Here is a 26009-nt window from a genome sequence, read left to right on the forward strand (position 1 = left end):
GCATGCAGTCCCATTCTGGTCATGCAGAATCCTGGGCTGCCATTTAGTTTTCCAGGCTGGGGCTGCATTAGAGCCTTGAGATGGTGGCCTTTGCAATTATCTAGCTATCAGTGGAGGGGGGGATGGCAACTCCCCTGTCTGGAACAGTCACTTGTAGGACATGTGCTGATCCTCTCTCCCGAAAGGTGCACCTGTCTGCAAGAGGACTGATGACACTCATTGAAAAACACCCTTGAAAAGGTCTTATGCAGGAGGATGTGGGATAGGGCCAGTTCAAAGAGCAAAGTGGGCTTGAAGATAAGTGTAAAAGTCATGCACACTGGGGCAAAAAATCAAAACTTTACATATAGGCTGATGGGTTCTGAGCTGTCTGTGACAGATCAGGAGAGAGATCTTGGGGTGGTAGTGGACAGGTCGATGAAAGTGTCAACCCAATGTGCGGCAGCAGTGAAGAAGGCCAATTCTATGCTTGGGATCTTTAGAAAAGGTATTGAGAACAAAACAGCTAATATTATGATGCCGTTATACAAATCGATGGTTAGGCCACACCTGGAGTATTGTGTCCAGTTCTGGTCACTGCATCTCAAAAAAGACATAGTGGAAATGGAAGAGGTGCGAAGGAGAGTAACTAAGATGATTACTGGTCTGGGGCACCTTCCTTATGAGGAAAGGCTACAACGTTTGGGCCTCTTCAGCCTAGAAAAGAGGCGCCTGAGGGGGAACATGATTGAGACATACAAAATTATGCAGAGGATGGACAGAGTGGATAGAGAGATGCTCTTTACACTCTCACATAACACCAGAACCAGGGGACATCCACTAAAATTGAGTGTTGGGAGAGTTAGGACAGACAAAATAAAATATTTCTTTACTCGGCGTGTGGTTGGTCTGTGGAACTCCTTGCCACAGGATGTGGTGACGGCATCTGGCCTGGATGCCTTTAAAAGGGGATTGGACAAGTTTCTGGAGGAAAAATCCATTTCGGGTTACAAGCCATGATGTGTATGTGCAACCTTCTGATTTTAGAAATGGGCTATGTCAGAATGCCAATGCAAGGGAGGGCAGCAGGATGAGGTCTATTGTTATCTGGTGTGCTCCCTGGGGCATTTGGTGGGCCGCTGTGAGATACAGGAAGCTGGACTAGATGGGCCTATGGCCTGATCCAGTGGGGCTGTTCTTATGTTCTTATCACAAGTAGATGTTTGTACAGCAGGGGCAGGGGAGGAAGCTTGCATAATTTTGCTTTCTGGAGTAGAAGGTCAAAATCTTCCCTCCTTTGCGTCTCAGACTCCACTGAGAATCAAGACGGCTTCTTTCAGAGTAGCCCCCTCCTCAGTTTCCATTTCTTGGTTGTGCGAGAGGGTGATATAACCCAGGAGCTTATGACTCCTGTTTTAAATTAGGGACTTCAGAAAGCTAGAGGACTTGCCATTGAATTTGAACAACTGACCATCCTAGCTGGCCTTCCCTTTTTAGCCCCTGGTCCCTCCTTTCTCCCCTCCCACCCAATCTGAGTGGAGTGCCATGGCAGAGAGTCAGCTGCCTTCCCTTGTCTACACAGACTATAAAACTGCTCCAAGTAATTATGTCCCTGGCAGGTGATACTGGAGAGAGAATGGGAGACCCCTTATCTACGTGAGCAGAAGAGCTCTCGTCAGACTTTTATCAGCTGCTAGCAAAAAGGGCAGAGGGAAGGCCAGGCTTATTTTTCTACAGATAGGGATCTGGTCTCCTGAGCGGGGAGAGTCCTAGACATTCATCACATGGGAGCCTCCAAGCAAGAGGGCCCTACAAGGGGGTGTGTGGGTGGGTAGTTTGGCCATGTAGACTATGTAGACAAAGGGGGGGGATTTGGTTGAAGGCACATGTTAAAAACACAAAATGAGCTCTGTTAGATGAGGGGAAGGTCAAGTGGTGTCTTGCCTCATTTATAAAATTCTCCCCCAGCTTCACCCTTGCCTCCCTTGTCCTTTCTTGTAGAACCATTGAGCTGTGCTGTTGGCCACCCTGCAGGGTTTCAGCACATGAAAGAGATGTCCCCATGTGTGTATGTTAGCATGTGTTTTACAGCCTACATCTAGATCAGCACCCTGACCCTACTCCTCAAGCAGAGTATGAAGGCTGTAATCCCTCTACCCCTGCTCCCCAGATACTGGCATCCCCCACTGAGCACAGAGGTTCCACATACTTACCTGGGCCTAGCGGCCACGTCCTTCTCCATGAATTTGCTGAATCCCCTTTAAAATCTGGTAGCCATCGCCACATCCTGTGGTGGTAAGTTTGATAAATCAGCTCTGTGTTCTGTGAAGTGGAACTTTGCCGCTCCCTCTCAGCCTCAGTCCTCCCTGTCTGCAAAATGGGGATAATACTTTATTACCTTACAGGGTGGTGGTGAAGATTTCCATGAGATGGTACATGTGATGAGGCTCTTTGTGCTCTCAACAATCATGAGACCCTTGATTGATCCTTTCTAATCTCATCTGAAGAGGAGGGAGAGGCTTATGCCTGATATGTGGAGTGGGGGCGGGAGAGGGAGAGAGTTATTTATTTATTTATTTATACAGGTATTTATATACCCCCTTTCTTTGGTCATCGGATTTCTCCTCGGACTTTAATCCAAGGCGGTTTACATAGGCAGGCTGTTCTAAACCCCAGCAGGGATTTTTACAATTGAATAGTTCTAGTCTTTCATAGAACTCCTCTTTCCAGTTGGATTCCTTCCCAGTCTGTTCTTAATTATTCTGTTTGTTCCTCTTGTTACTTTAGCGACTGAGTCGACACTTTGTTCCGCATTTTAGAAAGTTAATAGGGAATGCCGGATAAATAATTTAAGGTCATGGATAGGTTCTGAGGAGGCCGGCCTGCTTTCTCCAGGCTTCTGTAATGTGATGCTTGTGCTTTGCTCTTCAAAGCAGAAATTTCCTAAAATGTTGGTCGTTAAAACTGAGCGTTATAAGGACAGTCTTCTTGGTTGTGGCTCAAAGAAACCTTCAGCCAGTTGGCATCAGAGTAGGTTTGCCAGTGTCACTGCCCTTCTTTGATGAACGCATGAAAATTTAAGCTGTGATGGATCTGTGGGTTCATAATCTGGTTGCCCTTTTGCAGTGGGCTGGTCCATCCACCTCCAGCCCAAATTGTTACGCAACAGCAGGTGGCATTTGCCAGAGGGTGGCAATATGTGGAAAAATCATTTGCTTCACTCCACAAGGGATGGAGCAGCAGCGGGTTAAGGAGCAATGGGATGGGGACTGGGTAAGAGTGACCCAGAGGTCATTCCAGCCACCATGACACACAGCAGGATCTCAAACTGATAGCCCCCGGCATAGGACATGCTTTGCGCACTCATTGCCTGTGATGGTGGCCCCTCCTCAAGTGTGCTGGACATTCTCTCACCTGTGCAGTGGCCTGTGCAAGGCCTTTATCCAGGCAGCAGGTATCAGTGGTGAGTTTTTCCTTCTGTCTTGTAATTGTCTGGTTTCTTTTGGATCAAGCAGAAGGAGGTGCCTCGTTTGCCTCCTGCTAGCAGATGTCTTGCAAATTCTGATGCCTTCGTCATGAACCTGCCAAGCTGGACTTTTGAAAGGGAATGTGAAGAGTAACTATCATTTGACACATCCTGTCTGTCTGTCTGTCTGTCTGTCTGTCTGTCTCTCTCTCTCTCTCTCTCTCTCTCACACACACACACACACACACAGAGCTTTCATTTTGCCACTCTGCAAAAACACATAAAGTATCTGAACAGACTTGACACAGAGTGAGCAGATTTCTATCAGCTTGGGTCCTGATTCATTAGTATTTTGCTCGCAAAGGTACAGGTCGTTATTGTTATGGGACTCCTCTGCCTGTCCATATGGATTTGTTTGTTGGCTGCATGGAACTGATCAGCAAGGGAGCTGCAACAGAGCCTTCTGGGTGGCGATTGCCTCTTGCCGTGAATGAGTTTTAAAATTAAGGCCTGCGGAGGCCTCACAGTTGGTGCAGAATGTGTGCCTCTTATTCCCCCCTCCCAATTAAAGGTGTTGTGGTAATAATAATAATAATAATAATAATAATAATAATAATAATAATACAGGTATTTATGTACCGCCTTTCTTGGTCATCAGATTTCTCCTCAGACTTTAATTCAAGGCGGTTTACATAGGCAGGCAATACTAAATCCCAATAAAACCAAGAACCACAACTTTTCAGATGAGTCTTTTATGATCTGGTAACACATTCTGGCCTCCATTTTCCTCCCACACAGGCTGACAGCGGCCAAAGAGCAGGTGGAATAACTCAGCATAACTCGGCTAGGCTTGTCAGCTGCTTCAAGGTCTCGCCGTTCACGGTGCCGGTGGCCTCAAACTGGCGACCTTCAGATGTTATCTTCAGGCAAACGGAGGCTCTACCCTCTAGACCAGACCTCCTGCCCAGACCACCTGTGATAGCTGTTGTTGTTGCTGCTGCTGCTGCTGCTGCTGTTGTGCTCTACATGTTTGCATTGTGAGGGGTCTTCCAGCCACTCCCGCCTTCCTGTGCCTCTGCTCACTTAGCAACCCTCTCCATCCTGAGTGCATGGACTCCCAGCTCATCTCCAAACCAGTTACTCCTATCCCACCTCCAAGCCGTTTACTGGGTTGGATGTGGCCAAGAGCCATACAGGACCCCTTCCTCTCCCCCATTGGAGAGTGAGTGTTTGGGGCATAAATGGTGAAGCAGTGCAGCATTGACATGCACTGTCTCCGCCTTCCCGTCACCTGGTTTCTCCCATTCTGTCTCTGGAAATGTTTGGATGACTTTATATTCCAGCTCTCGCCTGTCAGTCATCAGGTGATGAACCATCCACCTGATCTCCTCCAGGCTGTGTATGAGCTGCTGCCCCGCTGCCATTTTGTCTTTAATAAAATAATAATAATAAAACTTTATTTTTATCCCGCCCTTCTCCCTAACGGGACCCAGGGCAGCTAACAACATATTAAAAAAAACAAATTTTAAAAACATTAATCCATAACAGATAAAAACATTTAAAAACACATTACAGGGCCATAAAAACAGTAGTCAGATTAAAAGACAGCATAAAAGAGCAAGTCACCGAGGAATCAAGCCTGTAAAAAAAAAAAACTAAAAGATGTATAAAAATGTTAAAAAGGCCAGAAATCAGAAGGCTTGTTTAAACAACAGTGTTTTCAGGCCTCTCCGAAAACTCTCAGGAGAGGGAGCCATTCTCAAGTCAAGGGGAAGGGAGTTCCATAATGTTGGTGCCACTACCGAGAAGGCCCTGTTTCTTGCAGCCGCCCCCCGGACCTCCTTGGGTGGCGGCACTTGCAAAAAGGCCTTCTCTGATGACCTGAGAGGGCGAGCCGGATTGTACGGGAGTAGGCGGTCTCTAAGATATCCTGGCCCAGAGCAGTATAGGGCTTTAAAGGTCAAAACCAGCACCTTGAATTGGGCCCGGAAACGAATTGGCAGCCAATGTAGCCCCCGGAGAAGCGGGCTGACAGAGTCAAACCGCCTAGCTCCGGTGACCACACGGGCCGCCGCATTCTGTACTAATTGTAGTTTCCGAACCGTCTTCAGGGGCAGCCCCACATAGAGCACGTTACAGTAATCTAACCTTGATGTCACCGTGGCATGGATCACCGTGGCCAGGTCTGCACGATCCAAGTACGGTCGCAGCTGGCGCACCAGCCAAAGCTGAGCAAAGGCCCCCCTAGCCACAGCCGCCACCTGGGAATCCAGGAGCAGCTGCGAGTCCAGGAGGACCCCCAAGCTGCGAACCTGCTCCTTCAGAGGGAGTGCAACCCCATTCAGAGCAAGTCGATAATCCAGCACCTGCATCGAGGATTTCCGAACCAGGAGAGCCTCTGTCTTATCCGGATTTAATTTCAGCTTGTTAGCCCCCATCCAGATCCTCACTGCTTCCAGACAGCGCTCCAGGCCCTCAACCGCCACCCTGGAGTCTGGAGGAAAGGAGAGATAGAGCTGGGTGTCATCAGCATATTGATGACACCTCACTCCAAACCCCCGGATGACCTCTCCCAGCTGTTTCATGTAGATATTAAATTTCATTTCATTTTGACCCCTTCTTCATGTTGCACAGCTGCTTTCAGCTCCCTTCAAGAATGCTTACAGCTGTTTTCTGCAGGCTTTGCTTCTAAGCTCACTGCAAGTTGCCCCAGGTGCCTGGAGAGGGGGTCACATTTAACTGTGTGTAAAGCTGTCCCCAAGCCCTCCTAGTAGTGGTGGCTGGGAAGTTAACTCTGGGCTTATTGTGTACACACTGTTCCTCCTTGCTTGGTAATCCACAACTGAATTAATTTTGTAATTAATCTGTGGAACTCTTTGACACAGGATGTTGCGATGGCACTTAGCCTAGATGCCTTTAAAGGAGATTGGACAGATTGATGGACAAATTGTCATAGGCCACAATTCAAGATGACTGTATGCAACCCATGGGTTTTAGCCCATCTATGAATGCCTCCCAGATGCAAGCAGGCCAGATGTAAGGGAGTAGCAACAGAATACAGGGATCTTATTGCCTTGTGGACTCCCAAAGGCATCTGGTGGGCCAATGTGAGGTACAGGAAGTTGGACTGGATGGGCCCCTGGCAGGGATGATCCAGCAGTTGACTGGATGATCCAGCAGGGCTCATCTTATGGAACATGTAAACCACCTTCCCAGAGGTTTTCTAGGCAATGAGATAGTTCTATTTGTGGTGGTTGATCTCCACATGCCCAGAGAAGTCATCACGTGATCTGGCACTCATCCAGGGATGACTGTGACCTGGCACAGTGACTGAATGGAACAGAGGATCATCTTGATGCATCATTGGAGCCACAGTGTGGTGGCTTTGTGAGTTACATTTCTACACCCCCCCCCATGTGCCCAGATCAGCAGAGGCCCACTGGGGGCCTCTCTCTCTTTCCCACACCCCTTCACAGCCTCAGGATCTTATCTCATTCCAACACAATGGGAACCCATCATTTTCTGTTATTTGTCAGCGTGTAGAAAACTGCCCTGAGGTCTTGTGTTTCTGTTTGCAGCCTTTGTGAAAATATTATTTCCCATTGCTACCCGGTTTTTATAATGTCAATATGCTCAGATCTGTGCCTTGGAATTACATTTGAGACATAATGCTGCTCCCTTGATGCCCTGGAGGACGCCTGTTGTCGAACTTGGCTTTTTAAGGAACCAGCCCCTTTCAAAGAGGAAATCGCAGGAGATTTGGGCTTTCGGCATCCACGTGTGTCGTTATTGTGGTCTGGAACGAAATGTGCCATGGATCCTTAATTGAAATTCACCTTTTATCATTCAGAACCCTTTCCCCTCCACTTCTTTTTATTACTGTGATTTGAAATCCATTGTGGAGGATGATTATCTTCAAAGATTAACTCTCCTTGGGGAGGTTGCTGTGCTGGTGATGTAATTGGAAAGGCTGAGTGATCCGGGGTAGGGGGGAGCTGGCCTGTGTCTCTCTCATTCTGACTGTTGGCGGGAATGGTTTGTAGCAGCTTCCTTGAGAATCTGTTAAACTGGATCAATATCATGCCGCACTGAGCTGACAGCCCCTCCCCTGGTGGTGCCCAGCTTCATGGAGGTTCATTGCTTCCATGGAGCTGGGTTCAGGGAGCAAGACAGTACCAACCCACACTGTTAATTCAAAGCACTTCCTGGTCAGAGGGAGCCTTGGAACAAGTGTCACTGAGTTAGCCATTTACAGCACACAGATGACCCAAAAGAAAAGAGGGCAGATGAAAAAAGCCCTGTTGCTGGATCAGGACACTGAAAACCCTGTGTCTTCCCTTGGTGATCTACCAATGGGAAACCCACAAGCAGGAGGACAGCTGGAGCCCTCCCCTGCAGCCTGAATCATGGATGTAGCAGGTAGAGAAGCCATCTACTTCCTCTGGGTTGCCAAGGCTTCTCTCCTCATTGCCTGGAAGGGGTTGCTACTTGCCCCAGGGAACAGGTGCCTACCAAGGCATGTGTCCCCAATTCTATATCTGTGCTTCCAACGTTTCCTTCCCAAACTGCGCACTTTATCCTTTCCAATTATTTGCACTTATCCTATTGACGTTCATTTGGTTGGAGTTTGTCCAGTTCTCCATCCCACCAAGATGGTCTTTGTTCCTGTCCTCAGGCCAGGGTGTTTGGTGCCATCTTCTTATTTGATTAGCATCCCCTCTACTACCTCACCCATGTCCTAAATAGAGAGACTGAACAAATTTTGATTCCAGAAGGGGTGATGCCAGGATGTGTAGCTGAAGAATAGGGCAACTCTCCTCTGCTGCCCTGGTGAAGGTGAATGGTGCTGTCATGCCCTGCTTTGGATTGTGCCTTTGCTGGTGACTAAATGGTGGGAGAGCTGTTCTGGAATGCAAGGAAGACATTGAATGTTGCAATCCAGCTAAGAATCCCAAATCCCACCAATGCAGGTATGTTTTGACATGCCTGCATTGTTAGTTGGCAACCTTCAGTCTCAAAAGACTATGGTATCGCGCTCTGAAAGGTGGTTCTGGAACAGCGTCTAGTGTGGCTGAAAAGGCCGATTCGGGAGTGACAATCCCTTCCACACTGGGAGCAAGTGCAGTCTGTCCCTGGCCTGTCTCCCTGGCTATGGGCCTTCCTTCTTTGCCTCTTAGCCTCAGACTGTTGGCCAAGTGTCTCTTCAAACTGGGAAAGGCCATGCTGCACAGCCTGCCACCAAGCGGGCCGCTCAGAGGCCAGGGTTTCCCACTTGTTGAGGTCAACTCCTAAGGCCTTCAGATCCCTCTTGCAGATGTCCTTGTATCGCAGCTGTGGTCTACCTGTAGGGCGCTTTCCTTGCACGAGTTCTCCATAGAGGAGATCCTTTGGGATCCGGCCATCATCCATTCTCACGACATGACCGAGCCAACGCAGGCGTCTCTGTTTCAGTAGTGCATACATGCTAGGGATTCCAGCACGTTCCAGGACTGTGTTGTTTGAAACTTTGTCCTGCCAGGTGATGCCGAGAATACGTCGGAGGCAGCGCATGTGGAAAGCATTCAGTTTCCTCTCCTGTTGTGAGTGAAGAGTCCATGACTCGCTGCAGTACAGAAGTGTACTCAGGACGCAAGCTCTGTAGACCTGGATCTTGGTATGTTCCGTCAGCTTCTTGTTGGACCAGACTCTCTTTGTGAGTCTGGAAAACGTGGTAGCTGCTTTACCGATGCGTTTGTTTAGCTCGGTATCGAGAGAAAGAGTGTCGGAGATCGTTGAGCCAAGGTGCCTGCATTATTTGTATGCAAATACAGTCTTTTCTGTGGAATTTCCTTGGAGATCAACTTTATGGAGAAAGTTCAAGGCAGATGACACAATCTGTTGATGGGAGATAATCCACGGATGGCTTCTGGGTCTGGAAACCTGTTTTGTCAAGAAACCTGAAGATTTGCTCTTTGTGTTCTCCCTTCCTCCTTACAGGGAAGCTGTCAGGAGCTTCACAATACATGACGTGGTCTGGTGTACTGCTTGCATTCTTGCGATGAGGGCAGACAAAGCAAATTGGAGAGAAGGGACAGAGCAGGACATTACCTGGAGGCTTGGAAAGTCTGGGGGCAAGTTCTACAGTGGCAGCACATGATGCCATCGGCCTACATGGTGTCAGTGTGCCATGTGCAAGACTCTCTGGCCCAGGCTCCAGGATGATTGTGGTCTGAATCTGACAAACAGGAAGAGGAGGCAGCAAGGGGGTAGTGCCGGTGCCAGGTTTCCAGAGGCCTTGGTCACGGCCCTGCATTGGGCCCCCCAGTGGTTGCAGCTTCTCTTGTGCTTCCCATCAGCACATGGGGGGACCTGTGGAAGTTTACCAGTGCGAGAAGGTAGGCTGATCCTCAGGCATTCTTCAGGTGCAGAGGGGAACCAGAGGAAAGTTCAGTGTTAATATTCAGTTTGATTCCTTTATTATGCTGTGTGTAATCTCTGGCACGTGTGGTCCCAAAGGACACCCCTGAGGAAGATTACTGAGGGAGTTAAAACAGTGAGGTATCAAACAGTGCAACAAGACCTCACAGAACAAAGTCCTTTAAACAAGGTCCCTATCCAGCGTGTGCAGCACAGAAAGACAGGACAGAAAAACCTCTGAAATATCCAGCACCCAAAACTGCCAAGCCTCCATTACCACTTGCTGAAAGGTGAGCCCAGGCTGGGCTCCCACTGGAGGGTTTCCGTAATGATGGTGCCATGATTGAAAAGGCCCCTATCCTATGCGCACCACCCCTTCACTCTGAAGGGGAGGCACACAGAACAGACCCCTGTATGTAGACCGGACAGCATGAGCAAGTGCTTGTGGGATGAGGCAGCCTGGGGGCGGACAGGCAGGGAGCAGAGGCAGGGCCAGGATCTGGTGGTTATGCCAGATTCTGACCCTGTTTCCAGGCAGCACAACACGGCCCCGGGCTGCTCGGATCTGCACCACCTCATCAGGTGACGCAAATCCAAGCAGACCAGTGGTTTTCAAACTCCTGGAGAGTTTGAACCACAGTAAGTCTTGGGGGAGGGGGAGGCAACAACACGATCCCCAGGATCGCGTTGCTAACGGGGCTGCAGGGACTGGGATGCACTCCCCAATCCCTGCAGCAGCCGTCCTGGGGCGTGGGGAGCCCTGGGCAATTGTCTGCATGGCTCCCCAGGTCGTCAAAAGTGAAAGTGGAGCAATTGCACTCCACTTCCGGTTTTGCGGAAGTGGAGCGCAGTCACTCCACTTTCACTTTTAGAAGCTTGGGGAGCCCTGTAGACACTTGCACAGGGCTCCCCCCACCCCAGGATGGCTGCTGCAGGGATTGGGGAGTGCATCCCAGTCCCTGCAGCCCTGTTAGCAACGCGATCCTGGGGATCGTGTCGCTGCCTCCTCCCTGCCTCTTCGCTGCCCCCGCACTTAAGGGGGCAGAGGCCCAGGGCCTTCAGGCTGGGGTGTCGTGATGCCCCAATTTGAAAACCACTGTTTTCCCATTGGGGAAACCCATTGGGGCTGCTGCAGCACGACAGGAGGGGTAAGGGGAGGCTTCCCCTTGCCTTGGGCTGCACTGCTTTTGGCCCCAAACTTGCACTGGATGCAGTGCAGGCCCACTGGACCTTCTCTGGAAGTGCTTCCACCCCTGCTGAGTCTCGTGTTTCCTGCTCGGATTCCCATTATTATCTGTTCAGAAACTGGGGCTGGGCTGCAAAGAACAACTCACCACTTTCTGCAGAGCTCTGCCTGTTCTGTGTACCGCCTCTCTAAGAGGAGCCCAGAAAGCCTCAAGGATGAGATAGACCCTGTGAGAGAGACTGGGAGGAAGCAGCAGAGGTCTGTGTGAGCTCCTGAACCTGCACTTTTATTGTTGTTTCATTTATTTAGAATCTTTGTGCATTGAGCTTTAGAGAAAGCAGGAAATAAATCTTTTAAATAAATAAGTAGCTTTGCCACAGAAAAAGCTTCCAAAGCAAATAACATAGCAGAATAAATTAAAACAAAAACAGATCTCTGCAGAGGGACTCGCAGTCTAAAGCAAGGAGGGCCAGCAGCAGATGGCCACTGGAAAAGACTCTGCACTGGTAGGAAGAGGGACAATTGCTGTATACAAGAGAGAGCCATTCCCTGACAAAGTGGCTCTTTACCCAGGTAGCAAAGCAGTGATGTCCTCAGGGACTCGAACAGTTCAAGGCTGGGATGGACTTGTCATGGGCACCAGTTCTCAGTGAAGCTGTTTCCTTAGTCACAGAGTTTCTGCCCTGGGCCTTCCCAGTGATGGTGCTAAAGCTCAGTGGTGGAGCCATCACTGTTGTGCATGCAGAAAATGCCACATTCAGTCCCTGGCAGAAGCATCTCCAGCTAGGACTGGGAAAGTCCTGGAGAGCTGCAGCCAGTCCAGGTTGACAATCCTGACCTAGACAGACCCAGGTTCATATTCAGTGTAAGGCAGCTTCCTATGATACCACCCTGTATGGCAGTGGTATTTCCAGAAAATCTTTGTCCTAAAGTTACAAGCACTTTTAGGCTCTTGTGTCAGTGATGGACAGGTGATTGTGTAGTGAATGAGTACAGCAGAATAAGAGAGACCTCAAAAGTGAATAATAGTCGAGGGGCTTAGGCAGCAGTCCTTGGCGTAAGCAGGGGGACGATGTTAGTGCCCTGTGAATTTTGGAGATTGTGTATTTTTGCAGTCACGAGGACTAGTCGTTTTTGGTTTTTTTTAAGACCTCTGAGATTGTCAAGAAGCCAAATGTTCTGATCCTGCGGAGTTACAGTTTACTATTCTGAGTAAGGCTCAGAATTGCATGGAAGAGGGAAGAGGAACTTCTTTGAAACAAATTAAGGAGTCTTAGTTGGATAGGATCGGGCCCTTAGGCTGCAATCCTGTGCACACTGTCCTGAGAGTAAGCCCCACTGAAGACCATGGGACTTATTTCTGAGTAGACAAGCATAGGATTATGCTCTCACTACAACAAGGAGAAAAAAATGAGGTTGGGGGAGTGTTTCAATCAACAGGTGGGGGAATCATCCATCCAAATGCCAGTTCGCACCCCTGAGTTGCTCTTAATGCAAGATGACTTCAAGGTGATGTCCAGAACTGGTAGAAGTTTCTCCAGGGGAAGTTGCATTGCACAGGCCTAGCTAGGAAATTTAATTTGAGAAGAGGAAGGGACAGATTGGAGGGAGGAGTCTTGGCCATCAGGCAATCCAGCCTTCTGTTATTTCCACCACCAAATTAATTTCTTATAATTGTTTTGCACTTCCAGAACCGTGGCAGCTTAATAATGCAAAGAGACTGCCTCGCCCTCCATCATGCCTTTGTGTGTCTCTTCCCTTTATGACGCAAGCACCTGCCTTGACTTCTAAGATTAGCAGGGCAGGGGTGGAGATGCATTTGATTTTATTTCTGCCTCCCTTCTGAGGAAGCCAACTGGCAACCAACCAGCCCAAGAACACCTGTAAGAGGACCAGGTTTATTGTGTTTTGTTTTTGCCTTGGCAGCACATATAGGCAGAAGGGATGGAGCGTCCAGCAACTCACAGCACTAAATCTTATGACTGCAGGGTTCCTGGCTTCTGTCTTCCCTTGGCGAACAGCATTTATGTAGAATGCTTCAGGTGTTAAAAGTGATGCCCGTGCCTAGACTGAGAGAGTAGTAAATTGCCTAAGGCCGTTGTGGACATTTGTGGCTGAAAATGTGAACCAGGGACTTTCCAGCTCCTACCTCAGCATGCTTGCCAGTCCAGCTGTTGCAAAGAGCCAGAGTTCAAAGGAACATGTCCAGCATTGCAGAATGCTGGACTGCCTTCTCCTGTTCTAGCTCCTCCTGTTTCATACTATCCCCTGCTCCTGCCACTTGCACCCTGGACAATGAGCCACTGACACTACGAGTTGGAGCACCTTCCTTGGCTAGGAAGGATTCCCTGGTACTAGAAGGGCTCCGCCCACACATGTTTGCCATTGACTTTCCTTGACCTGTCGGTTCTTCCTGTTGAGGCTGGACACAATAATCTTTCCCAGCTCCTCTTGAGCATTGACAGTAATTACCTCATATTACTTGAAATTAATCACAACTTTTCACAGCAAGTCAACTCTTGATCAGACATTTCCTGTTTCACTGCAACATGGGATTTATAGTATCTGAGATGGTTTGGTGCGAGAAAAGTGTTGAAGATACTGATATCTTGAGAGGCTGCAGCAGTGCAGCATCATGAAAACGAGCTTCAGCGTTCACGGTGAACTGCATGTTTGATGACTGCTCTGTGGATAAGGCTGACAGTGCAGTGTTGGACCTTGTCCTTGGGATCCACAGAACCTCACTGTTTGATCCAATTTGCCCTCCTTAGAATGGTCTTGGCAACCCAGGGCGAAGCCAAAAGTTGCCCTCAGGTCTTCCACTTGCCTTTGCATGGTGCATTTTGGTCCTTGGCCGTCCTTGTGTGCGTCTACTATTAATAGCCCTCTTAATCTTCCACGGGAAGCCGCAGCATCCAATATTTCTCAAGCAAATGAGGTTTCTCCAGTGTTTGCTTGAGGCTCTTAACTTCTAGTTTGAATATATTTATTTCAACCTTTTTTTTTTTTCCTCCTCTTCTCCCTCTCCTTCTCTGGGGGGATGTTGTGAATGTTTAAATTTCCCCATCATAAGCAAAAGCCTGTTAAGCGAAGTGAGACAGAAAGAGGCATCTCGGGGAACAGCACACAAAACCAACTCCCCTTCGCATGCAAAAGGGTACTGAATCTCTTCCCTCCTAAAGAAACGTGGAGCCCCAGGAGAGGAGGGTTGGGGAGGCAGATTGCAAAGCATTTGTGACTATTAATACACCACGGTGTATGGGGAGAGCTGGGCTTGGAGACAGGATTGTGCTGTGCGTCATGTGGGGAGCTGCGTGAGACTGAGTCAAGCCATTATCCTACCCAGCCCAGGACTGTATGCTCTGAGTGGTAGCGAACTCCAAGGCCTTAAGGGTGTGTGGCGGTGGTGTAGCTGGAGGGGAGGCGGAGTACTCAGGCTGGCAGTGAGGCGGGCATGCGGCCCCTCCCTTTGGAGCCATTCCCAGCGGGGGGAGCAAAACAGAGCCGTACGGTTTGTGAATAGACAGCTGCGTTGCAAGGACAAACATGTGCATTGATAAAATGCTATCCAAAGAAGCATTCTTGATGTGACTGAGGGCATGCTTGTCCTCGAGGCGGTTCTTATGAAGTCCAATTGATCAATGTGAATGCGTGTACACAGAATGTATTCATGCCCTGTCATCCTCACGATTATTGTTTTTCTTCTGCAGAGCTTTCTCAAGGCAGGTGTGCAGGTGATGAAACATAAAGGGGGGAAATGTGCCAGTGAATGGAAGGAACCGCAAGTGGTAGCACATCTGTGCATGCTTCGATTCGAGAATTACTTTGGGAGATTACATGGGGCAGAGGGAAATGGAGGGAGAGTGAGACTGGGGAAAATCCATTCTGCTCAACTGAAACTAGGACCGTGGGCAGGCAAGAAATGTACTTTACTACTCAGCCATGGCTCCTCCCTGCATGTCTTTTCAGGGTAAGTTCTTGCTGTGGGTTTCATGTAGTCTTTGTATTATTTTGCTAATAAAGGTTCCCGTTCCACTGATAAGTTCTTGCTTACTGTGCAAGCGATGGATTTGCGAACTGAAAAAGAAAATGTTTTAGCCCATATAGTAGCAGAACAGCACAGGCATGGGCTGTGACTCGGATGACTCAAACTCAAGTTGCGAAAACACACATTTTTTGCGACTCATACAGACTCAAGTCATGATTGTCAAAAACTTGGGCACTGACTCAGGACTCAGGGGTTTTATCCTCAAAATGAAAAGACTCAAATCAAGACTTGCTTTTGTGTGCGCTTGCGACTTTGTTTTGTGCATGTGCTTGCTTTTTTTTTGTTTTTGCCATTTCCGGGACTCGACTCGTTTCTCGAAAATACTCAGACTTGAATCAAAATGACTCAAAAAGTGGCTCTGGACGAGTCGCAACAGCCACTGTTATGACTTGGGGGCAACTGAAGTCAAGGGGACGGAGATTCAGGACTCAACTCAGCACTGTGACTCCGGCACATCCCTGGAACAACACATTTCACCCAACAGTGAGACCTAAAATGGGGTTCTTGCGTAGAGTCACCTGCTCCATGTTGGGTATTCCCCCCCGCCCCGCCCCCCCCAAATCCTTCTCTCACTCCTCCCATCACTGGCTGCTGGTGGCAGTTCCTTTGAGGTTTAGGTAAGCTCCATTTGCCAGCTGCAGAATGTTTATAGTCACCCTTCCCAATCTGGAGAAAGGGAAGAGAGGACTCTCCAAACGTGCAAAAACAGGATGTGCCAGGCCCCTCTCTGATGGGCTCCCTGTGCAGCAATTGCAGTCCTTCTCCATTATCTGATGGAGAGGAAGCTGAGAGTCTGCTCCGTCCTTGGCAAAAGCCATCTCATTCTATATGCCTGAGCAGACCTTTGACAGTGAACGGATGCACAAGGCCTGGCTAGGACCAGAATACATATCCATCTTCTGCTCCTCACTAATCTCTTAACTATTCTTACAAATGGCCTGGAAAGTAGGACATTTAACTCAACATGGCAATTATTTCTAACCTTTTTTCATAGTGAGGGAAGAGATTTGCTTTGGTGCAGAGAGCGGGCCAGGTTCACAGTGTTCGTGCCTGGGGAGGGGTGGAGAGAGCAACAGGGCTTGAACTCAGCCTCTGTTGAATTGGCTGCCCCACATGCTGAGGCTCTCAGAGCGAGAGGTGAAGGGCTCCCTTTGGCCTTTGTTGGGGACTTTGAAGCTTCAGGACCTAGTTTGGGGAGTTGCCTATCAGAGTTTCCCCCAAGGCCTTGAGGCCTCCTTCAGGCAGGGGAGAAGACAAAGGTCTGCAATGACCGCTGCGCTGCTTGAGCTGACAGAAATGCCATGCATGGCTACTGGGTGTAATGATTAAGCAGGACCCTCCATGTTCAGGGGCAGTCTGCCACTGCTTTCCTGTTGCTGGGGAGAGGCCAAGAAGCAGTGCAGGAGGTGCTCTTCTCGGGGGGCACTTTGGGAAATAGGATGCTGGACACAAGCTTGGTCTGTTCTGCTGAGGTTCTGCACCCCTTTCTGACCTTACCTGCTGCACCTCTTGCTGCAGAACACTCCCCTCCAGGTTATCATGCTTGTCACCCTTGGCTCAGCCTGGCCCCAACACTTTGGCTGTCGGTGTCTGGCTCACCCCACTTCTTCAAGGTTTGGACCAGCAATCTCTTGTAGCAGCAATTTCCTTGTGAGTAGAGAGAACTGAAGGGCCAAGCCAAAAGTGACTAGACTTGCCCCACTGGCTCTGGTGTACTTGCTGTTGCTTTCTGTACATAGCATGTATGTGGGCCCCCCAACTGCAATTGGGTGGAGAGGCCAATGCCATTGGTGGTGACATTCTTCCACTCTATTCTGCTTCCCTTAGTGGATATAGGGAGAGGGAGAAGGCAGGCATTCCCCCCATCAGTCTGCCCCCTGAGAGAACTGCCTTGGTCCCAACCCTGGATAGATCGTGGTCTGATTTCATAGAAAATACTTTCCTGAGGTCTTGCCCTTGCACATGGTCAAACACTGTTGTCTTTGCAAATTCCGTATGGGAGGGAGACGATGCAAGCCAGCCAAGAAAAAGGTCTTAATTTTTCCTCAGCTTTCTTAATTTGGGTCTGGTGGCACCTTGCGTAATAAGCGTAATGGATAAACCAATCCCTCATCAATTCCCTTGCCCTTTGAAATCTCTGTCTGCAGCCTGGAGTCTGTCCGTGGTGGCTGGGGGTGGACAGGAGGGCTCTGTGAGATCTTTGCATGCTCCAGGCATTTTTTTCTCATTGCCAGGAAGGTGAGAGGAAGAGCCTCTGCAGCGTGGGTTGCCCGAGAGGCTTGGAGGCATCTGACAGTTTGTCTGAAATGTGGGGTCTTACTAATTTGAGGCTATGTTTTTGGAAAGGGGGGGGGAGAGAGAAAGTGAAATCTATTCTGCGCTACATTGAAGTTTCTGCTCCTGCTGATACAGGAAACTCATCTCAGCCGCTTCCTTTGAATGACAGGAAAAGCAAGATCATGGAACGGAGTCGCCAGCCGGGTGAGCTTGAGAGCCTGTAGCTCTTTCACTTGGAGCTGCCTGTGCCAGGCCTGGAACATAGCAACTATGGCCAAAGTAAATGAGGGCCCCATTAAAATGACAGCTGAGATTTAAATAGCTGCTGCAGGATTTCCTTCCTTTTCTTTCCTCCCCACTTGCTTCAAAGAACAGTGAATTGAATTAACATTTGAGGTAGCGCTTATTGCTCTCCCCTCTTTTTGTAAGCTGCTAAACAACTTGCAAAGTTCTATCAGTTGCTTCTAGCCTGTGGATACAATAATACTATGATATGTCTCTGTTATCTGCCCTCTTGTTTCGTACTAATGCAGGTGAGAGCTCAGGATTCAAATTCTGACACACATACTTCTCCTGCCCCTCCCCACATTCTGCAGAGTTCAGTGTTCAGATTATGATGAGGGTGTGCTAATCCTCCCCTGAAAGATTTTACTAGCTTTATTGAAACCTGAGAACATCAGCCTTACTGGACTGACTCCATTCTGCCCTGTCCCCTGATGTCCGTCCTCTAGCATTTGATGTTCAGAAGCAGGCTGACCATGGAGGTTCCATAAAAGCATCAAGATGAATAGCTATTGCATTCAATAGGTATCCCCTGCTGCTGCTTCATTAATTTGTTGAACACACTGGTGATCCTGGCCCCTGTGCTGCTCAGGGTCAGGACCACAGAATGCTGGCCCCCCCATGAGTTGAATGCCCCCCACTGGAGGCCCTCTGAGGCCTCCAGAAGGCCTTAAACATAACTTTCATTTTTACCTGAAAACCAAGCTTTAAAAGCCCTTTGAAGGCCTCAGAGCGCAGCAGAGGCCATGAGGCTCAAAAGGCCTCCAGCCAGGGTAAGGAAAGTGTTGGGGGTGAGGAAGGGGGTGGCACCTCCACAGGCATGGTGCCCTGGGGTATTTGCCCCCCTTGACCCTCACAGGTATGTCAGTATGTCAGCAGTCACTCTAAGACTATCTAAGCCTGCAGTTGTCATCACCACACCTTGTGGCAAAATATTTCCTCAACGTGTTTGTGAAATTATCTCTTCATTGTGCTTCTCACAGAGAGAAGTGTTTGCATGCAGCTTCTGTGCCCAGAAAAATGAGTGAGATCTCACAGATGTTGCTTGGGCAGAGGTGACCATTTGGCACAAACTAGCCCTGAGAGAGACCCAGTTTGCCAAGCTGATGAGGAGCATCTTCCTCCATACTTCTTTTAGATTTCGACTGGATGAGTGTCATACACCAGGGTCCCAAAGGCCAGTCAAGGGACTGGAAGTAAAAGGGCTTGCTGGTTTGGTGCTTCCAGATAGGTGAGCAGGAGGTTCCTCAGAGAGCTGAGGAAACCTGCTCATTAGGATCAATGGCTTTGGAGCGATGGAAATTGGCACCTCAGCCAGAGAACACACGCCCTCTTCCAAGGTGCCCATGAGGGGGGCGGAGACGGCTGCCAGTCTTCTCTGCTTGCCTGTGAAGTCAGTTGTCCACCTCCATCCTCAGTGTCATGTGGGCTGGGCAGGTGCTTAATTTTTTAACAGCTTGGTTACACCTGCCTAATAAAAGGCTGGTGACTTTGTTTTAGCATTTATTTTAGAGAAGCAATTGACTCAGTTCTGGGGATGAGCAAGGGGGAGGGGGGAGAGAAGCTTCATTAGTTTGTCGATCCAAACTCTGTTGCCTTTGTGTGGAATTCCTTGAGGAAACTTCTGTGCCTTTTCAGCTGGGAGCTTGTAGGGCAAAGGCAGTCTCATGAGGTAGATGAAGTCGCAGCCCCAAGGGTTCCCCCCAGAGCAGGGCATCCTTTCTTTCTTTCTTTCTTGGGTGCCCCTGAGAGTGCTGCTCCTTGGTATGAATTTGGGCAGGGCTAAGGAGCAGGAGCCCTGCATCTATAATTCCCCCTGCTTCCTTGCAGTTGCTATTCAAGGTGCCCCAAGTACCAGGAAGCCACAGTTCTGATGTCTCTTGCACAGAGTTTTATTATCTTGGTGAATGTATAGTGATGGATGAGCAGGATTAGTTGGTGTCTCTGATGGTCAAGGTGCTGAAGGGTAACAATTCTCAGTCTAGTCTTCTCTCTTCAAAGACCCCTTTACTCTTACAGCTTCCTCCACCAGGGAACCTCCCCAGTCCCATGCCCCGGGGCAAAGGTCCGTGATGGCACCCCTCACAGGATGCCGCCTCCCCCCATGCACAAATCCACCCCCCCTTACCTGGAGCACACAGTGCCTCGTGCTTCTCCAGGATGCATTGGGGAAGCCTCCTGAAGGTTCCCCAATGCTTTAAATTGTGCTTCCAGAAAGGTGAAAGGCAGGTTTGGAGGGTCCTGCTAAGGAGAAACATCTGAGTGATTTCAAGGAGAGAAAAGTTTGGTACAGTGAGCATAATTTCCCAGTGAGGGAGGAGGTATGAATAGCGTCCATTAATGCAGCTTGCTGGGCCAATGGTGCTATGGAGGTGTCATCTAGCGATGGGTGAGCTCCTGCACCTCAGACAAGATGGGCTCAGAGTTAGCTGAAGTTTCTCCCCTAAACTGAGAAGTAGTTTGATTCAAACCAAGCCAGTGTGGGTTGATCTGAACCTGTCGTGCCTTCCATCAGAGATGCAGCTGGGTCCAGTCTCATTTTCCTTGCCAGTCCCCAAGCCCCTTTCCAGCACTCATTCTGTTGGACATCCCTGTTGGAAACCTGGGGCTGGTGGGAAAACTCCCCTCATACTGTGGGCAACCATCCAAGAAGAGCTTGGAGGACTGGGATTGCCAACATACAAATGAGCCAGGCAGAAAGAAATCTATGGAACAATGAAGGAAGCAAGTGAAAAAGAGACTATTGAAGTTTCTCAGTGGAGTAGCTGCACCCACTGCTAGCTGGTGAGTAACCAGGTCGATATGGTTACTGCTTGTTCCCACGCCACTCCAGAGGAATTTGAATACTGAAATCACATGGGACAGCCATATCATAGAAGGACTTCCCAAATTGGGGCCAGCAGCTTCCCAGGGAAATGTGATTGTGCTGTGGGAGCTCCTGTGATCCAGCAATCCCACCTGATTCTGCTACTCACATCTCCCCAGAGCAGCGTTGCATCCAGCACCCCAGAAGTGCCCAGGAGCTGGAGATGTAAGAATTAGGCTGCCATTGTACCAGTTTGCCAGATGAGTCTGGCAACACACCCAAGGCCCCCCCCCCCTTAGAATGTGTGGCCAAGAAAGGATTCGCTCCTTTGAATCCACATGGTTGGCCTTCCATTGGTTGAAGTATCAAGGTTGCTAGAAGGTGAGGATTTGTGCCTGTGCTGTTCTCCTAATTTGTAAACCAGTTTTCAATATTTCATAAGGAGTGAGTCGACACAAAGCAAAATAATTGATAGAAGCAATTTCAGTGGCCTCCAGTGTAACAAATCTCAGTGTGAATTAACTGCCTTAATTAATGATCAGCATAAAATACAGCCCTTTTTTAGCATAACTGTAAGTTCTGAGCTACTTTAATGGTTGAGCTGGAATAAAATGTATGAAGACGGGTAGGGCTGGGCAGGCTGTGCCAAAGCAGCGCTCCTTGAACCAATTCACACATGCGTGCCATCAATTGATTCATCACTGTTTCATTACTCAGCACGTGAGATAGCAGAATGTGTGAATCGACTCCACTTCAAAAGCACTGTGTATTTAGGTCACTGGTTTTAAGGCTTTCTGCCTTCGGGATGATCCTTCTACATTGCCTTGTCAGTCCTCCAAAACTGCTAGAACACAAATCAGGAGCCCCAGTTCCTGCATTGCTGTCCCTTCTGGTGAGCCAACAGTGGCTGCAAGTTTGGAGCATCTTGCTGGGCAGTGATTTAATATTTGAAAAATGGATGGGTCATAGAACAAAGGCAAATGCTGCTTGAGGGCTGGGAGCCAGCAGGGCAGATTTTCAAGGGGTCTCCCATCCAGGCTCTGACCAGCTCCAGACCTGCTGCAGACCAGGCTTCAACAAGGGGGCCGTGTCATAGACCTTTAGAAAAGAAAGATTCATTTTTGCATGCAAATTGTCAGTTGCTGCTACAGTCCTGGAGATGCAGGCTACCATCTTCAAGGCTTGGTCACCACTGTCACTCTCAGTTGTGATGGGAGAATGGCACTCAGACCACTGCCTTAGAAAGCTCTGGTTATGCTGGGGAAAACACTGCATCTAGGTGGTGATAACGTTAATATTTCGTTTTTGATACGCTTGCGGTGTGCCAATATCATGACAGGTCACTCCATTGTGTTTCCTAGACTCTGTTTTTTACCAGGACCAAGAAGAAGGGGACAGGTACATTTGGAGGTCAAAGCTTGTGGGGCTGGGTTTTCCAAGGAGCCTCCATTCAGGGGTGGTTATTAGTAGGAAATTGGAACTAAGGCACTGTCCAAAGAGGGGCTTCTCCTGACATGGTGGTTCCATGATTTCCTGCAACTCAGACATTTAGGACATGAGGACCTGGTCTTAATCGCCATTGTTTTCCAGTCAGGGCACCTGTGTGGAAATCAAATTTGGTGTCTTCTTTAGCAAGCAGGGGGCTTGTGCTCACTCTTAATGTGTGCACTGAGCTCTCTCATTTGGACTCTCTCACTGAACTCTCTCATTTGCTCCCTGAACAATCTGGCCTGTGCCTTCTGTCCAGGGTGGCTAATTCTTAGTTCATGGATGTCGTACACTGTATGTGCCAGTGTCTCAGTCCAGAGACAATGAGACCCTCTAGGCTTAATTCTATCCCTTGCAGGCACTGAGCACTTTCTTTAATTAAAGCCTCAGTCCTCAAGTTACTAGTCCTCAATGAGTATTTGGTAGCTTGCTGAACGGCTAGGCAGGATTCTGAACCTTTTTCCCCAACAGACAATGAAACAACTTAGTAAAAGGATTTTTACTTTATTAAGTAGATAGGGTTACATAAAGTTACAAAAGGCAGCAAATGCTAAGAGGCATAAAACTTCTAGGAAACATATCAGTATAAAATAACAAAGCTAACTGGCTATCTCTATTATTCCCTAACTCTCACCTGGGTCAGCTTTCTTCTGTAGATCTTTCAGCTCCAGGTTACCTATGAGGCCACATGGCCCTGGTGGACCAGACTCTGCCTGCAGGATGTTGCATCCACAACCTTTTCCACCAAAAGATGACCCAACACACCCTTTTGGGCTTTGTTCTTATACATCTCATGCTAACAGGATGCAGGTGACTCTGTACTTATTTAAACTGTCCAATCAAAAACTCTTGGGGACAGAATCTTCCCGAAGTGGGGCTGGATGCTAGCCCTCTCAGCTCTCCCCTCCCCACTGGAGGTCCACAGCTGCATTCCCTCTTTGATGGACACTACATTATCACCTTCCATTGAGTTGTTAATTCCGTTGGCTGTTACTCACATCCTTGCAACTAGGAACTGCAAGCCACTTCTCTGTTACTGGTTAGTTTGCTTCAGGCTCTACATTCTACTAGGCCTAAACTGTACATATTCATGACAATGGGCCACTTTTTCAGGCAATTGTGACTCTCATGCTTTGATGGGTGGTTGCCCAAAAGGGAAGAGGAGAAGGCAGGGGCTGTAGAACCCTCCTCCAGAATGTCATTAAGCTTGGTTTTAGCCAGGATTTTTGGAAGATTTCTGCTTCAGGGGGAAAACTCCCCATTGGCTTAGCACATTGTTTTAGGCAAAAGCAGGTGTCTCAGCTGAGCAATGTGCAGAAAAACCTTAGGAATGTTGCAGATCTTTCAGCAAACTCTTGGGGTTGCTCACAATTCCTGTGATGATCTCTCTGATGAAGTGCCTTTACATTAGCTTCAAACTTCACTGTAGGTGAAGGCCAATTTCAGGAAAAGTATGCCTTCAGGCAGGGCAAGAAGTCGACAGCCCGGGGTGGGTATGGGGATGTCACTGTTTCAAAAGTGAAGGGAGCAGAGGTCCTTGAGATCCTGTCTATTTTCCTCACTTGGCAAAAGGGGTAGCTTTCATCATTCTGATAAAAAGTCCCTCCAAAGCCAAGTGAGAGTGTTTCTTACGGCAGAGATTAGCTGGGTCAATCGGGTGCTTCTTCCCCATTGAATCAAATCTGTACAGATGGTATCGAGCAAAAAAGTCCTTTTCTTCCGGGAATCAGTTTGGTTTCTGCAACTGGGCAGCGTAAGTGGCTAAGGAGGATCCTCAGCTATGCTGAAATGGTTTCTCATCTCCTTGGAAGGGACAAGGTGCTTTGAAGGGTACTGTTAACCTGAGAATTGTTGTGTTCCCTGCAAAAGAGAGCCTGCAATCCAGAAGGTGGTGCACAGTGGGGTTCAACATCCCATCTTCACGTACATGCTGATGGGGTCTGAGGTATCCAAGACAGAAAGAGCTGTTCATTCAGTTGTTTTTTCTTTCAGTGCCTGTGGAATAGAGAATTTAAGACAAGGGGAGCCTTGTGGCAGTCACTTGTATGTATATTTTGGTTCCGACAATTTTAAAATACCCTCTCCTGGGCCCAGGCCAGCGACCAACTGACCAATTAGTCACTATTTTTGTGGCATTCAGTTGTATTTCAATGACCAGGCTTGTGGTGCAATAAATAAAAATCCTTTGAAGGTTGCAAACTCCTTAACGTCACCAAAACATAGATTCCGTGTGACTTATGCGAAAATGTCGAGAACATAACAAAATGCTTCTTAGAGACACATTTGTTAGTGTGCTGCTCTCGGTTATTCAGCAAGGAAATTTGTTCTGGATTTTTCTGTTGCTTTTCCCCCTCCTTTTTAAAAAAATTCAGCCTTCCCCTTCCCTGTTCCCACTTCCTTTTTATTGAGAATTGGTGATATATGCTCTGGCACTGTAGAATTGGTTTGCCAAGGAGTTTATCTTGCTCTCTTCGTTGGGATAAAAGGGACAGGCCTGCTTAAAAAGAGATCTCTCACATTTCGTGCTGTCTGAGCAATCAATAAGCATTCGCGAGGGGCAGAACCAGTGACCTCATGACAGTAATTTCAGTCATTTTTAAGAAAGTGCTCCATACTTCATTCTTGACATCCCTTAAAAGAAGTGTGCAGGGTCTGAATTGCTTTCTTGGCCGGTGCCAGTCTGATCACTGTCTCCTGAACTGTCTCCTTCACACTTTGCTTCTTCCAACTTGGGTGCTACAACCTGGGGTGGAAAACAGGACTGCAGTCCGTTGTTGCAGTTTGGGTTTTCAGGCCAATGCCACAAATTTGGGTGGAGCAGAAACTTCTTGCTGAAAACATTGAGGTTCTGCGAGCAATTGCCAAATGTGTGTTCCTGCTGACACCCTTGCCTCCCTTGGTGGCAATTGCTTCCAGGGACTCCAAAGGGGTGTGTGTGGATGGCTGCACTAGTGGCAAGCACAAGGCAGGGAACGGCACCCAGGTTGCTAAATCTGAGTGAAAGGAGAGGCCATGGAAGATGCACCTAGTCTGAAGCTCTGGAAGTTTCCTACCAAGAAGGAAACTGTCCGGGGTGGGGTGGAGGCACAGGAGATAGAAAAAGAGCATAAACTGAGTGGAGAGGAGAAGAGGCAGTGGGTGGATTGAAGTCCCAATGCTCTTGCTCAGGGGTGTCCAAAGATTTTGGCAGGAGGGCTACATCGTCTCTCTGACACTGTGTCAGGGGCCAGAGAAAAAAAGAACTAATTTACATTTAAAATTTGAATACATTTACATAAATGAATATATTGGAGATGGAACGTATATGAATGAATGATGGTCTTGCAATAGCTCAAGGCCTATAAAATGCCTTGCACAAAACATCACAGATGTGAAACAGCAAGCAGTGGAGGAAGCCCTCATCCCACAGCTCACGCGAGAGGTCAAACAGTCTCTCTCACGCTGAGAGCAGTTGTGTTGGGCCAGTGTGGGCTCCAACAAATCTCCAGAGGGCCAGAGGCTCATTGGAGACTGGGGGCTCCCTGAGGGCCACATTGAGAGGCCTCGAGGGCCGCAGGCGGCCCCAAGGCCAGGGTTTGGGCACCCCTGCTCTTGCTGACCTTGTGGTAGCAGGAAGAGGGGCAGCTATGGAGGAATAGAAGAGGGACTCAGTGCCCCCCATTTCCCACCCAAGGGTCAACTACAGCCTTCTCATCCTTGATGCTAATGGAAAACAGGAAGTTAACTGCTTCCTGTTAGCATTGATCTCGTTTTTTCCAAGCATTCAGGCTACCAGCAACCTGCATGTGCGTCACTATAAGCTTGAATCCTTATAGCGACCTGTACAAGCAAGAAAGTTTTTGCCCTAGTAAGGGCGCAATCCTAACTGTGCCTTGGGCCGATGCAAGTCACATTTGTCACGCAAGTCGCGCAAGCCGCAAAGCACATTTGCGCCTCCTTACGAGGAAGCTGCGTCGGCGCAAGGAGATGGAGTGACACACCGAGGCTGAATCCAGCCTCCATGGCAGCTTGCCTGCCGAGTCTTGTGTCGGCCCAGCTGGGCCAACGCAAAAGTAAAAGGTAGGCATGGGGGAGGTGGAGA

The 26009-nt window shown here is 48.7% G+C and overlaps 1 protein-coding gene across 1 annotated transcript in view; it reads left to right on the forward strand.

The window, feature by feature from the left end:
* Window positions 1-26009, forward strand: part of LOC136660346 (calmodulin-binding transcription activator 1-like) — a 627764-nt gene that overhangs the window by 314106 nt on the left and 287649 nt on the right. The window lies entirely within an intron of this gene.

The sequence above is a fragment of the Tiliqua scincoides genome, chromosome 9 (genome assembly GCF_035046505.1).
Source record: "Tiliqua scincoides isolate rTilSci1 chromosome 9, rTilSci1.hap2, whole genome shotgun sequence".
Lineage (NCBI taxonomy): Eukaryota > Metazoa > Chordata > Lepidosauria > Squamata > Scincidae > Tiliqua > Tiliqua scincoides.